We start from the raw sequence: 12,358 nt of genomic DNA on the forward strand, positions 1-12,358 counted from the left end.
CTGATTCACGTACGACAAACTAGGGCCCAGGATCTGAGACAATGTCCTGGGGAAGTCAGTGTATGGATAACCATGATATCAGCAGTCTTTTTTTGCTGAGGGCAACTTGGGTAAGGCGATGAAATGGGCTGCTTTGGAGAACCGATGAACGACCACCAGGATAGTGGTAAGCCCTTGAGATGGAGGTAACAATGTGACAAAGTCTCCAGACCAGGGCCGGCTGGGGACGAGCAGAGGTTGGAGAAACCCAGCCGGTCGCTGAGGTGAAGACGTGCTTTGGGCCCAGATGGAACAGGCCTCAACAAAGGATCTCACATCCTCCATCATGTTGGGCCACCAGAATTTCCGCCTCAGGATCTCAAGTGTTCAATTAACCTCTGGATGTCCAGTTAATTTAGAGTATCACCATTGTAGTAATCGGGACCTGGGCTGAGCGCGGAACATAAAGTCTGTTAGTGGGTCCCCCTGCCGGGGTCAGGTTCTCGGGTCTGGGCTTGTCGGACAGTGGTCTCAATACTCCATATCACAGGGGCCAGAATGCGTGAGTTGGGGATGATGGGCTTGAGGACCCTCTCCTCATTAGAGACATCGTGTTGGCGGGACAGGACGTCTGCCTTCTGATTCTTGGATCCCGGGCAATAGGCTAGTTTGAAATTGAACCTGTTAAAAAACAGAGCCCATCTAGCCTTGCGAGCGTTCAACCTCTTGGCTTCTTGAATGGAGACGAAGATCTTATGGTCCATCTAGATCACGAAAGGATGAGGTGCCCCCTCCAACTGGTTTCTCCACCCCTCAAGAGCCCACTTAACTGCCAAGAGCTCCCGGTTGCCTACATTGTAGTTGCATTCTGCCTGCGAGAACCGCTCGAAGAGAAAGGCGCATGGGTGCAGTTTCTTGTCCTCCTCGTGCCGCTGTGAAAGGACTGCCCCTGCTCCGGGGTATGAGGTGTCCACCTCCACCACAAAGGTAGGAGTCAGATCAGGATGAACGAGGATGGATCTAGAGGTGAAACATCCCTTGAGCTCCATGAATGCCCTGTCAGCCTCGGGGGTCCAGCAAAAACGGGGTCAGTTGGCAACCACCTCAATATTTATGGGGTCCATTTGGATGCCTGCGATAAACATAATCTGACTCAGGAAGGAAACCATGGATATGTGGAACTCACACTTCTCTATCTTGACATAAAGTTGATTCTGAGGGAAGCATCTCAGGACTTGGCGGACATGCAGTATGTGTGTTCCGGAAGGGTCTTGGAGGAGATCAAGATGTCATCGAGGTAAACAAAGACAAAGCAATTCAACATATCCCTCAGGGTGTCATTGACCAATGCTTGAAAGACTGCCAGTGAGTTTGATAATCCAAAGGGCGTGACTAAATACTCAGTGGCCACTAGGGGTGTTTAAGGCAGTATTCCAATCATATCCCTGATTCTCACCAGATTGTAAGCATGGCAGAGGTCCAGTTTGGTGAAGAATTGGGCCCCTTAGACCAACCCCAATGCAGAGGACATCAGGGGCTGGGGGTAACAATTCTTGATCGTAATATGGTTCAGCCCTCTGTAATCGATGCAGGGATGCAGGGATGCAGGCATTCTTCTTTCCCACAAAGAAGAAGCTTGCACCAGCAGGGGATGTAGAGGGGCGAATGAAACCTGCCTCCAGCAACTCCCGGATGTAATTGTTCATTACTGCATCTTCAGCGGTCGAGGGGGAGTACAAACAACCCCGGGGAGGTGTGACGATGGGTAGGAGTTCTATGGCACAGCCGTAAGGACAATGAGGGGAAAGGGCGGCGGCCAGAGGTCGAAGTATTCTGGAGGGAGAACGGAAAAGTCTTGGTCTTCAAGGGATGTAGGAGGACACAGCGAGGCTCTTGGTAGGGGTCTTAAACATTTTTTCTTGCAGTCTTTACCTCAGTCTAGTAGGTGTCCCGTGGACCAGGAAACTAGTGTGTTATGTAGCGCTAGCCAGGGCTACCCTAGGATAAGGGGGTTCTCGGAAGCAGCGATCAACAGAAAACTAAGAGTCTCAGAGTGGGTCACCCCAACCTGCAGTAGAATGGGCTTGGTCTGATATTCCACCTGACTGGAGCAAATGGGGCGTCCATCGAGGGCTTGAATCTGCAGAGGGATGGGACATTTCACGCAGGGGATCTGTAACTCTCTGGTGAAGTCTTGAACAATGAATGTTTTGACGGCCTCGGTGTCCACAAAGGCTTGAATCTGGTGCTGATGGTTGTCTTAGTGGAGGGTTGCGGGTAGTAACAGACGGTGACTTGGTAACCGGCAGGTAACTGAAAGCGTCACGGTCTCCCCCTGTCCTGGCGAGCATTGGCATTTCCCGTCAGCTCTGGGCAGGTAGCATGGAGATGGCCGAGACCTCCACAGTCTTTGCGCATGAGCCTGTCACGCTCCTGTGGGCTCAGACGTGTGAGTCCCAGCTGCATAGGCTCCTCAATGCTGGGTTTGGGGGGCTTGGGGTGCTCAGGAAACCGGGATACTGGGGTGTCTCACGCGTTCTCGGAGTTGGTTGTTGATCCTGATTTCCAGCGTTATCAGGGACTCAAGGTCCTCTCCCAGTTCCCGAGAGGCCGGTTCATCCTTGATCGAGTTAGACAACCCCTGGTGGAAAGCGATGACTATTTCCTCTGTATTCCACCCACTCTCGGCGGCGAGTGTGCGTAACTCAATGGCGAAGTCAGTCACTGGTCTGGCCACTTGACGGATGTTAAACAGTCGGCTGGACGCTTCTCATCCGCCAACATCGCAGCTCGACAGTGAAGGCTAATATGGAGCTGCAGGATGGTGGCTGCTGTTCCCACACCGCCGTTGCCCACGTCAGGGTCTTGCCCAAGGGTAGAGAGATTATGTTGGCGATCATGGCCCGATCGGTGTGTACATTTGAAATAGATTCAGATGACTTAGACATGATGCACGAAAAATGCAGAATGAAAAAGTGCCACTAATGCTAAAACATTAGCATTTGGAAAATGGTGGCAGGGAAATAAAACCAAAGCATGGATTTCTGTCATTTCCTGTCTAGACTCCTTACAGGATAAGGAAACCAACATGAAATTTTGTAATTTGGGTAAACTATCCCTTTAAATAACCTTCTTTGTTATGTAACCATGCCCAACATAACATATCATACTAATTGGAAGGGAAGAAATTGTCAAGAATCCTCCCGGTACTGCTGCTCAGTCTGTTCACCAGTTACAGAGGTCGACGCCACCGGCCTTCTAGGATGCACAGAACTGTCATTACGCACAGCTGGTTCCAATTCCTCACTGATTGTGTTAGCATAAATGTGCCCTTTGTTTCCCCATTGGTCTGTCGATTATTGTTCCCATGTCCGTTGGTCGTGTGAGTACCTATGCATTGTCTCAGCCTGTTTTGTGTATTATGGGTCTCGTCCCGTGTCGTTCTTAAAGGTTGACCCTTGCTCTTATGTTTGGGTACATCCCAGTGTTTTGTATACGTGTTTGTTTTGGTGTATTAAAAACCCAGATGATGTATTCCTGCATCTGTCTCCAAAACCTTTACACCAGCGTGACACAAATTTAAATTTACTATGTCACATCTTTTCTGATAGGCCAGGCTGACATGTATAGTACATAAGAATTTAGTACATGTGTAGGACATATGAATTGGCGGGGAACAAATGTACATTTACTATGTCTATGGTGTCGCTATAGGTTTGAATCCAGCTTACAGCCCTTTGACACAACCTCTTTCCATCTTTCCTCACTGTCATCCTCTATCTGTACAATAAAATCAGAAAATATTTCCCAAAGAAATTGCTGAACTTAGCTGAACTTTCACAACTAAGCTACTTTGTGTTGTTAAGCAGCCTATAATCCTTCCTTCCATGAATTCACTTTCATGGAATTCACTTTCATAAAAAGTACACAAGCATGTATAATACTTACGTATATATAATACATTTACAGGCAGCAGAACTGCTATTTGTTATTAATTTATTTATACTTTATGTACAGTATATGTTATATGAAAACATGTAATGGCATGAAGGACTGCACTTTATTACATATATGTTATGTATGTTACATGAAAACATGTAATGGTATGAAGGAATACACTTTATTACATATATGTTATGTATGTTACATGAAAACATGTAATGGTATGAAGGAATACACTTTATTACATATATGTTATGTATGTTACATGAAAACATGTAATGGTATGAAGGAATACACTTTATTACATATATGTTATGTATGTTACAAGAAAACATGTAATGGTATGAAGGAATGCACAGATGGAGAAAATGGGAGCAAACAAGGTTTTAGTAGTCCTACGTGGTCAGAAGCACGAAAACACACCATACAGCCAGTCACCCCTCTCTCTGTGCCTCTCGTTCTCTCTCTCACACACCCTTCTCTCTCTCACCCCCCCCCCTCACTCTCTCTCTGTCCCATGTCTGCCCTCCCCGAGGAAATACACTAATGCTCCTGAATGTTTAGTGACAGGATATATTGGAGCTGGAAGGGCACAAAAAAAAGCAAGCCAACATTATGTTATTATCATCAAGGCCATCTATGTGTATTGTATAGTGTGTGTCAGTAGATTCATTATCAATGGGCAATGTACACTATATATATATATTGTATGATCTGTATATGATGTTATGTCTATGGACAGCATATTTACATACAGAATAATTCATGATGTGTCCTAGACAATTTCCATCCTTGGGGACATTAAATTTGCTCTGATCCTATCTTGTTTATCTAGTGTAAGCTACACTCTTCTAGACCATTTAGAGTACAGTACATGTGTGTTATCTTTTTACACATTTCCTTCCTGCACTGTTCTCAGATGAGATGAGTTCTCGTAGCCAAGGAAAACGTCTGGTGGAAGCATACGATTACACTCAGATGTGGATAGGAATAATATTTATACAATCCCAGTTGCTAAACTATGGTAGAGAACAGAGTCAGGGATCTATACAATCTCATCTCATTCAATTCAATAATGCATTGCATTGAATCACCAGTCAAGAATAGGTTACTTTTCCAATCTGTTCATAGTCAGTAATTGAATTTCCAAGAAATTATTTGTCCCTAACCTTGATGTAGGCAGACAACATAATAATGTGATGGTTGCGTATTATGTGCTTATTTTAGTCTTCCATTGAACTCAACAGTCTTCTCAGAAATTGATTTGATAACCACAATTGGATGCAGGCATCTAAGGATAACAAGATTAGATATAATGCATAATCCTGTATCCCGCTTTCTCATTCCTCACTGTGGTTCACCATGGGGTCTGCAGTGCTTAAGAAACGTTTCACAACAGAATCGGCGTAAAGAATACGCCCCCTGGTTAACTATGTTTAGCCTACCTGTGTCGGACTACAGTGATAGCGACCTGGGTCACTGTCCTTATACACACTGTTTGGAGATGACCTCAAACTACAGGTGTCCAAACACAGGCAAAGGGCGAGAGAGGGGTCCCTGGTTACCTTGAAAACATGTGCCTGCTAGACAGACGTACCTTGAATTCTCCTTGATTATGCACATGATGGCCTTATCATTGTTTCTGTATCAGTCAACATGTTATTTAGCTGTTATTATTTATACTATAATTCCTATAACCACATCAGCATCATGTTATTTCAACTAGAAAATGACATTTACTGAAGTAAATGTGGTGTGCTTGCTAGTCTTGAAGTATTTATGGTTGTGAAATAGTAGTAATAGTAGTAGTAGTAATGGTAGTAGCATTAGTAGCAGTGGTAGTGGCAGTAGTGGTAGTGGTAGTAGTGGTAGTAGTAGTAGTAGTAGTAGTAGTGGTAGTAGTATAAATGGTCATAATAGGGTTTTCAGAGGCTATGTGTTAGTTATAATGACCTATTTTGAGGTGGTTTGTCGGTGTGAACTTCTTATAGTGGGCTAGTATAGTAGTATAGTAGTATAGTAGGCTATAGGTACAACACCTGGTTCACCAAAATGGTTTGCTCTTATAGACAGTGAGTCACGTGGCCGTGACTTGACATATAAAGCAGGCAGACAGACACCGAGGCATTAGGTTAAAGTTCGACTGAACGTCACAATGGGCAAAACTAGTGACCTAAGCGACTTTGAGCGTGGTATGATCGTCGGTGCCAGGCACAACGGTTCCAGTATCTCAGAGACGGCCGGGCCTCCTAGGCTTTTCACACACGTCTAGGGTTTACTGAGTATGGCGTGACAAACAAAAAACATCCAATCAGTGGCAGTCCTGTGGGCGAAAACATACTTTTATAGCCTTGCTACTGTATATAGCCTGTCTTTTTACTGTTGTTTTACTTCTTTACTTACCTACTGTTCACCTAATACCTTTTTTGCACTATTGGTTAGAGCCTGTAAGTAAGCATTTCACTGTTGTATTTGGCGCACGTGACAAATAAACTTTGATTTGAATTGATTTATGAACAGGTTCTGAAGCTGTGCTTTCCATTCAGCAAGCACACCTAACTAGAGGCTATACCAGACTGGAACAAAACAATGGACTTCTATGTACTACGTCTGAGAAACGGCATGAAAAAATTTATCATTACGTGGATAAGGCATCAAACAAGAGGCAATATGAGGTAAACACACACACACACACACACACACACACACACACACACACACACACACACACACACACACACACACACACACACACACACACACACACACACACACACACACACACACACACACAACACACACACACACACACACACACACACACACACACACACACACACACACACACACACACACACACACACACACACACACACACACACACACACACACACAGGCAAGTGACTAATTCACCCAAAGGTTCATGCTGGGCCATGTCAATATACATTAAACATGAAGCGACGTGCAGAGAGAAAGAGGGCAGTCAGATTAAGAAGGAGCGAAGGAGAAAAAAAAAGGAAAGTGGGAAAGCAATGGGAGGGGGGCTGGTGCTATTATGTAAGGCCTCTACAGACCATATGAGGACAAGTGTGTAAACTGGAGGTTCCAGGTCAACTCAGGTTAGCTAATTAGAATAAGGAGAAATGGGGAGAGAGGGGGAGAGAGGCAGGGAAAGAGAGAGAGAGAGGTTCTGGTCGGCTGAGGTTAGCTACTCGGAAATAAGGAGGAATGGGGAGTGAGAGAGAGAGCGAGGGAAGGAAGGGAGAGAGAGAGAGAAAGAGAGAGGGAGGGGAAGGGAGAGAGAGAAAGAGAGAGGGAAGGGAGAGAGAGAGAGAAAGAGAGTGAGGGAAGAGAGGGAAGGGAGAGGGCGAGAGAGAGGGAAGGGAGAGAGAAATGGAGATTGAGGTTAGTTACTCAGAATAAGGAGATTATACCTAGCTATCCTCAGTGTGTATGGTTGTTAGTCATTCCTTCAGTCTGTGTGTGTGTGTGTGTCTGTGCGCGTGTGTGTGTGTATCGGATGGAAGGAATAGCATCTTTTCACCAACACAGTCAAGGCCTATTTCCCGATCTTCCCTAGTACCTTTCAGAGCATGTTAGGAATCCCTCATAAGCAAATAGATTAACTTTATGGGCAATCAGTCATGTTTCTGAGGTTTTGCCAAGGTAAGAACAGCAAACATAACATGATGAATGCTACTCTACAGCAGGGGTGCAACTTTCAATGGGGACAGGGGGGATATGTCCCTGCCACATTCTAAAATAGCATTTTTGTCCCAGTTTGATCATTGGAATGTGATACAAAACATGGCAACGGTGTACTTTAGGACCATGTGGACGCCTCTGAGCAGTTGGGAAGGCTGTTTGCAGAGTTTGTTCTGACTAGATTTAGGACCACGGGACACCACTGGCAGGCTGTGTGAAGGTAAAGCTTCTGGAAGGCTGGCTGGACCAGCGCGGGAGAGTTGAGAATAGTTCTGTGTGTACTGTTGTGCTCTTTCACAGAGTTGTAAAAGGAAGCAGAACAAAAACTGGCTACTCTTTAGTTGGCTGATGTAGCTGGCAAGGTAACTGCTGTTGAACAGAAGAACAAAAATGAAACTAGTGTTTATTCCCAGTGATGAGCTAGTATTGTGACTGACATGTAACGTTAGCTAATGTTTCATCCCCTCTCGACTGAGGTGAATGAATAAGCTACATAGTGATTAACTACCACACACATCTGTCGATATGAGGTGGCTATTATTACTATCTAACAGCAGTTGTTTGTTTGTTTTGTAGCCTTTGTCTTTCCACAGTTCAGAAGTAAATGAGCTTTCGCCAGTTGATGTACCGTTAGAGAGAGAGCTGGCCAAAAGTTGGCTAACGTTAGCTATTATTTTTGCCTCAATCAAACTAGACTTGAATCAAACAATGAAACCATCGGCCAAATGATTGAAGATTGATATTATGACGTTTTTCAGTGCAATGTGAGTTTTATTAGTCAGTATGTCAATGTAACGTTATTAATCTGTCAGTTTCCCTGGCTAATTCCTTACTTTTCACACTGACACAGTACTAAACAGCTCTAACATTACAGGCTTTACTGTCATGGTGCACAGTAGAGATCTGCGCTGAACAATTTTTTTTATCCCGCTCCCACCCGCACCCGCCCGACAACAAAGTCCAGGTATTGGAGTAGCCATCACAAAGCCCTGACCTCAATCCTATAGAACATTTGTGGGCAGAACTGGAAAAGCGGGTTCGAGCAAGGAGGCCTACAAACCTGACTCAGTTACACCAGCTCTGTCAGGAGGAATGTGACAAAATTCACCCATCTTATTGTGGGAAACTTGTGGAAGGCTACCCGAAACGTTTGACCCAAGTTAAATCATTTAAAGGTAATGCTACCAAATACTAATTGAGTGTATGTCAAGTTCTGACCCACTGGGAATGTGAGGAAAGAAATAAAAGCTGAAATAAATCATTCTCTCTACTATTATTCTGACATTTCACATTCTTAAAATAAACTGGTGATCCTAACTGACCTAAGACAGGGCATTCTTACTAGGCTTAAATGTCAGGAATTGTGAAAAACTGAGTTTAAATGGATTTGGCTAAGGTCTATGTAAACATCCGACTTCAACTGTATAAATGTACACCAAGGTCATTCTTTGTCATGCCTCATTTTAGGAGGATCAGATGGTGACAGGGGTCTCAGCAGAGTCAGGCAGCCAGGTCTGTGACAGACCTGAGGTGAATTTTTGCAGATACAACACTTTATTGTCTCTGTCCAGCAAAAACTGGAAAAGCCAGATGGTATTTTAAGACAGTCTGAAAAACCTCCAAAGTTGATTTCCAAATTGTATCAATGGCTAATAGAGGCTTTTCCCGATGACACAAAACATGTAAAGCATAAATGTGAGGAAGACCTGGGAAATGCTATTGATGATGAATGGACACAGATATGTTAGAATGCCTAGTCATGTTCATATAATGTCAGACATAAATTACTGCAGTTTAAGACCATCCATAGAACATTCTAAACTCAGCAAAAAAAGAAATGTCCTCTCACTGTCAACTGCGTTTATTTTCAGCAAACTTAACGTGTAAATATTTGTATTCAACAACTGAGACATAAACTGAACAAATTCCACAGACATGTGACTAACAGAAATGGAATAATGTGTCCCTGAACAAAGGGGGGGTCAAAATCAAAAGGAACAGTCAGTATCTGGTGTGGCCACCAGCTGCATTAAGTCCTGCGGTGCATCTCCTTCTCATGGACTGCACCAGATTTGCCAGTTCTTGCTGTGAGATGTTACCCCACTCTTCCACCAAGGCACCTGCAAGTTCCCGGACATTTCTGCAGGGAATGGCTCTAGCCCTCACCCTCCGATCCAACAGGTCCCATATGTGCTCAATGGGATTGAGATCAGGGCTCTTCGCTGGCCATGGCAGAACACTGACATTCCTCTCTTGTAAGAAATCACGCACAGAACGAGCAGTATGGCTGGTGGCATTGTCATGCTGGAGGGTCATGTCAGGATGAGCCTGCAGGAAGGGTACCACATGAGGGAGGAGGATGTCTTCCCTGTAACGCGCAGCAATGACAACAAGCTCAGTCCGATGATGCTGTGACACACCTCCCCAGACTATGACAGACCCTCCACCGCCAAATCGATCCCGATCCAGAGTACAGGTCTCGGTGTTACGCTCATTCCTTCGATGATAAATGTGAATCTGACCATCACCCCTGGTGAGCCAAAACCGTGAAGAGCACTTTTTGCAATTCCTGTCTGGTCCTGCGATGGTGGGTTTGTGCCCATAGGTGACGTTGTTGCCGGTGATGTCTGGTGAGGACCTGCCTTACAACAGGCCTACAAGCCCTCAGTCCAGCCTTTCTCAGCCTATTGTGGACAGTCTGAGCACTGATGGAGGGATTGTGCGTTCCTGGTGTAACTCGGGCAGTTGTTGTTGCCATCCTGTACCTGTCCCGCAGGTGTGATGTTCGGACATACCGATCCTGTGCAGGTGTTGTTACACGTGGTCTGCCACTGTGAGGACAGGTCTCCCAGTAGCGCTGTCTTAGGCGTCTCACAGTACAGACATTGCAATTTATTGCCCTGGCCACATCTGCAGTCCTCATGCCTCCTTGCAGCATGCCTAAGGCACGTTCACGCAGATGAGCAGGGACCCTGGGCATCTTTCTTTTTGTGTTTTTGCTGAGTCAGTAGAAAGGCCTCTTTAGTGTCCTAAGTTTATATAACTGTGACCGTAATTGCCTACCGTCTGTAAGCTGTTAGTGTCTTAACGACCGTTCCACAGGTGCATGTTCGTTAATTGTTTATGGTTCATTGAACCAGCATGGGAAACAGTGTTTAAACCCTTTACAATGAAGATCTGTGAAGTTATTTGGATTTTTACGAATTATCTTTGAAAGACAGGGTCCTGAAAAAGGGAGGTTTCTTTTTTTGCTGAGTTTATATGCCAGTGAATCTGAATATCCTGCACTCAGAAATTGTATTATTCTGCTGGAGGCATAAAGCACAAAAGGGGACATATTTTCATATGCTGTGATCTTGTGAAGTAAGTTATGGCAAAGAGTACGTTCTTTTATCTCAGTATGTCTACAGATTCTCCCTTTTCCCTGTTTTTGTTTGCTTCGAAATGTTGATACTGTTATCAGAAGAAACTTTGTAACCCAGCATTTATAGTGGCTAATACATGCATTGCCATTAATTGGAAGGTTGGTTATCCTCCCACAATGCATGGAAGAAATGTTAAGTTATGTACAGTATCACTAGAATTGTTTTAAGACTAAGGGTATACTGTGCAACTTTCATAAGGTCTGAATGCCTTATATGGAATACTGTACGACAAAAGGAGTCTGTAATTGTAAACATGCCCATGTCAGGGGAGATACCTATTTAGGCAATCCCTAGCTGCTGGGCTGCTCAGTTCTGGCCCTGGGGGTCTGTTGTACTGTTGTCACTCCGGCCTTGGCCTAACACACCTGAAAGCTGAGTGGGGGGTGTTGGTTTGGGGAGTTACAGGGCCGAGGACCCCTAGGGACGGGGTGACCCAGCTATATTGTGTGCAAGTAAAAAGAGCTCTACAGTACTATTAGGCCTGTGATATGAATTATATGGAGGGTGTACTGTTTCTGTGTGTTAATGTGTAGGTGTATGTGTGTTTTCATTCAACTCTTGTTTTCCATACCTTTCCCTTGTGACATAAAGAAAAGATGGGAAGGAAGTTGTGTTGGGCAAAGAGTTATTGACTAGACTGGTGGGGGTCTGGCGTGCAGGCGGCTCCGGTTGGCTGTCTTAAAGACACAAGTTGTCTTTGCACTTGATTTGGAAGAGTTGTTCATTTTTTAGGCTATTGTTTTTTTAACAAATCAAAATATATTTTAGATTTTAGATTCTTCAAAGTAGCCACCCTTTGCCTTGACGACAGCTTTGCTCACTCTTGGCATTCTCTCAACCTGCTTCATGACACACACACACAAATGATGCAGACAATTACATAGATGGAAGCCACAATCTATCTGCAATATTAAAGCTGATCTACTCCCTAAAAAAATGAAATAAAAACTTTGGTTTTGTAGTTTTAGTCCAATGAGAATTTTAAAAACTTTCTTTATCCCTCAGGGTCAACTACTTTGGCCACGTGAGTCAGCAGCAACAACAACAACAACAACAGCAGCAGCAGCAACAACGACAACAACAAACCACAACTGATATACTACACACAGCAAATTCAATGAGTAATTCCTGTTATCTTACCTGTCAGTGGTTTCCTAACCACATGGAGTGTTGATGTGTTGATAAGGGTCTTCCTGGTATTACCGGCTTGGTGTGAAAATAGCACACGGTTGATCCCACTGGACAGGAAATCAGTATATCCTGTATCCTCTATTCATGTATTTAAAATGTATGTAGCTCTGTCCTTG

This window comes from Oncorhynchus kisutch, linkage group LG20, assembly GCF_002021735.2.
Source record: "Oncorhynchus kisutch isolate 150728-3 linkage group LG20, Okis_V2, whole genome shotgun sequence".
In the NCBI taxonomy this organism is placed as follows: Eukaryota; Metazoa; Chordata; class Actinopteri; order Salmoniformes; family Salmonidae; genus Oncorhynchus; species Oncorhynchus kisutch.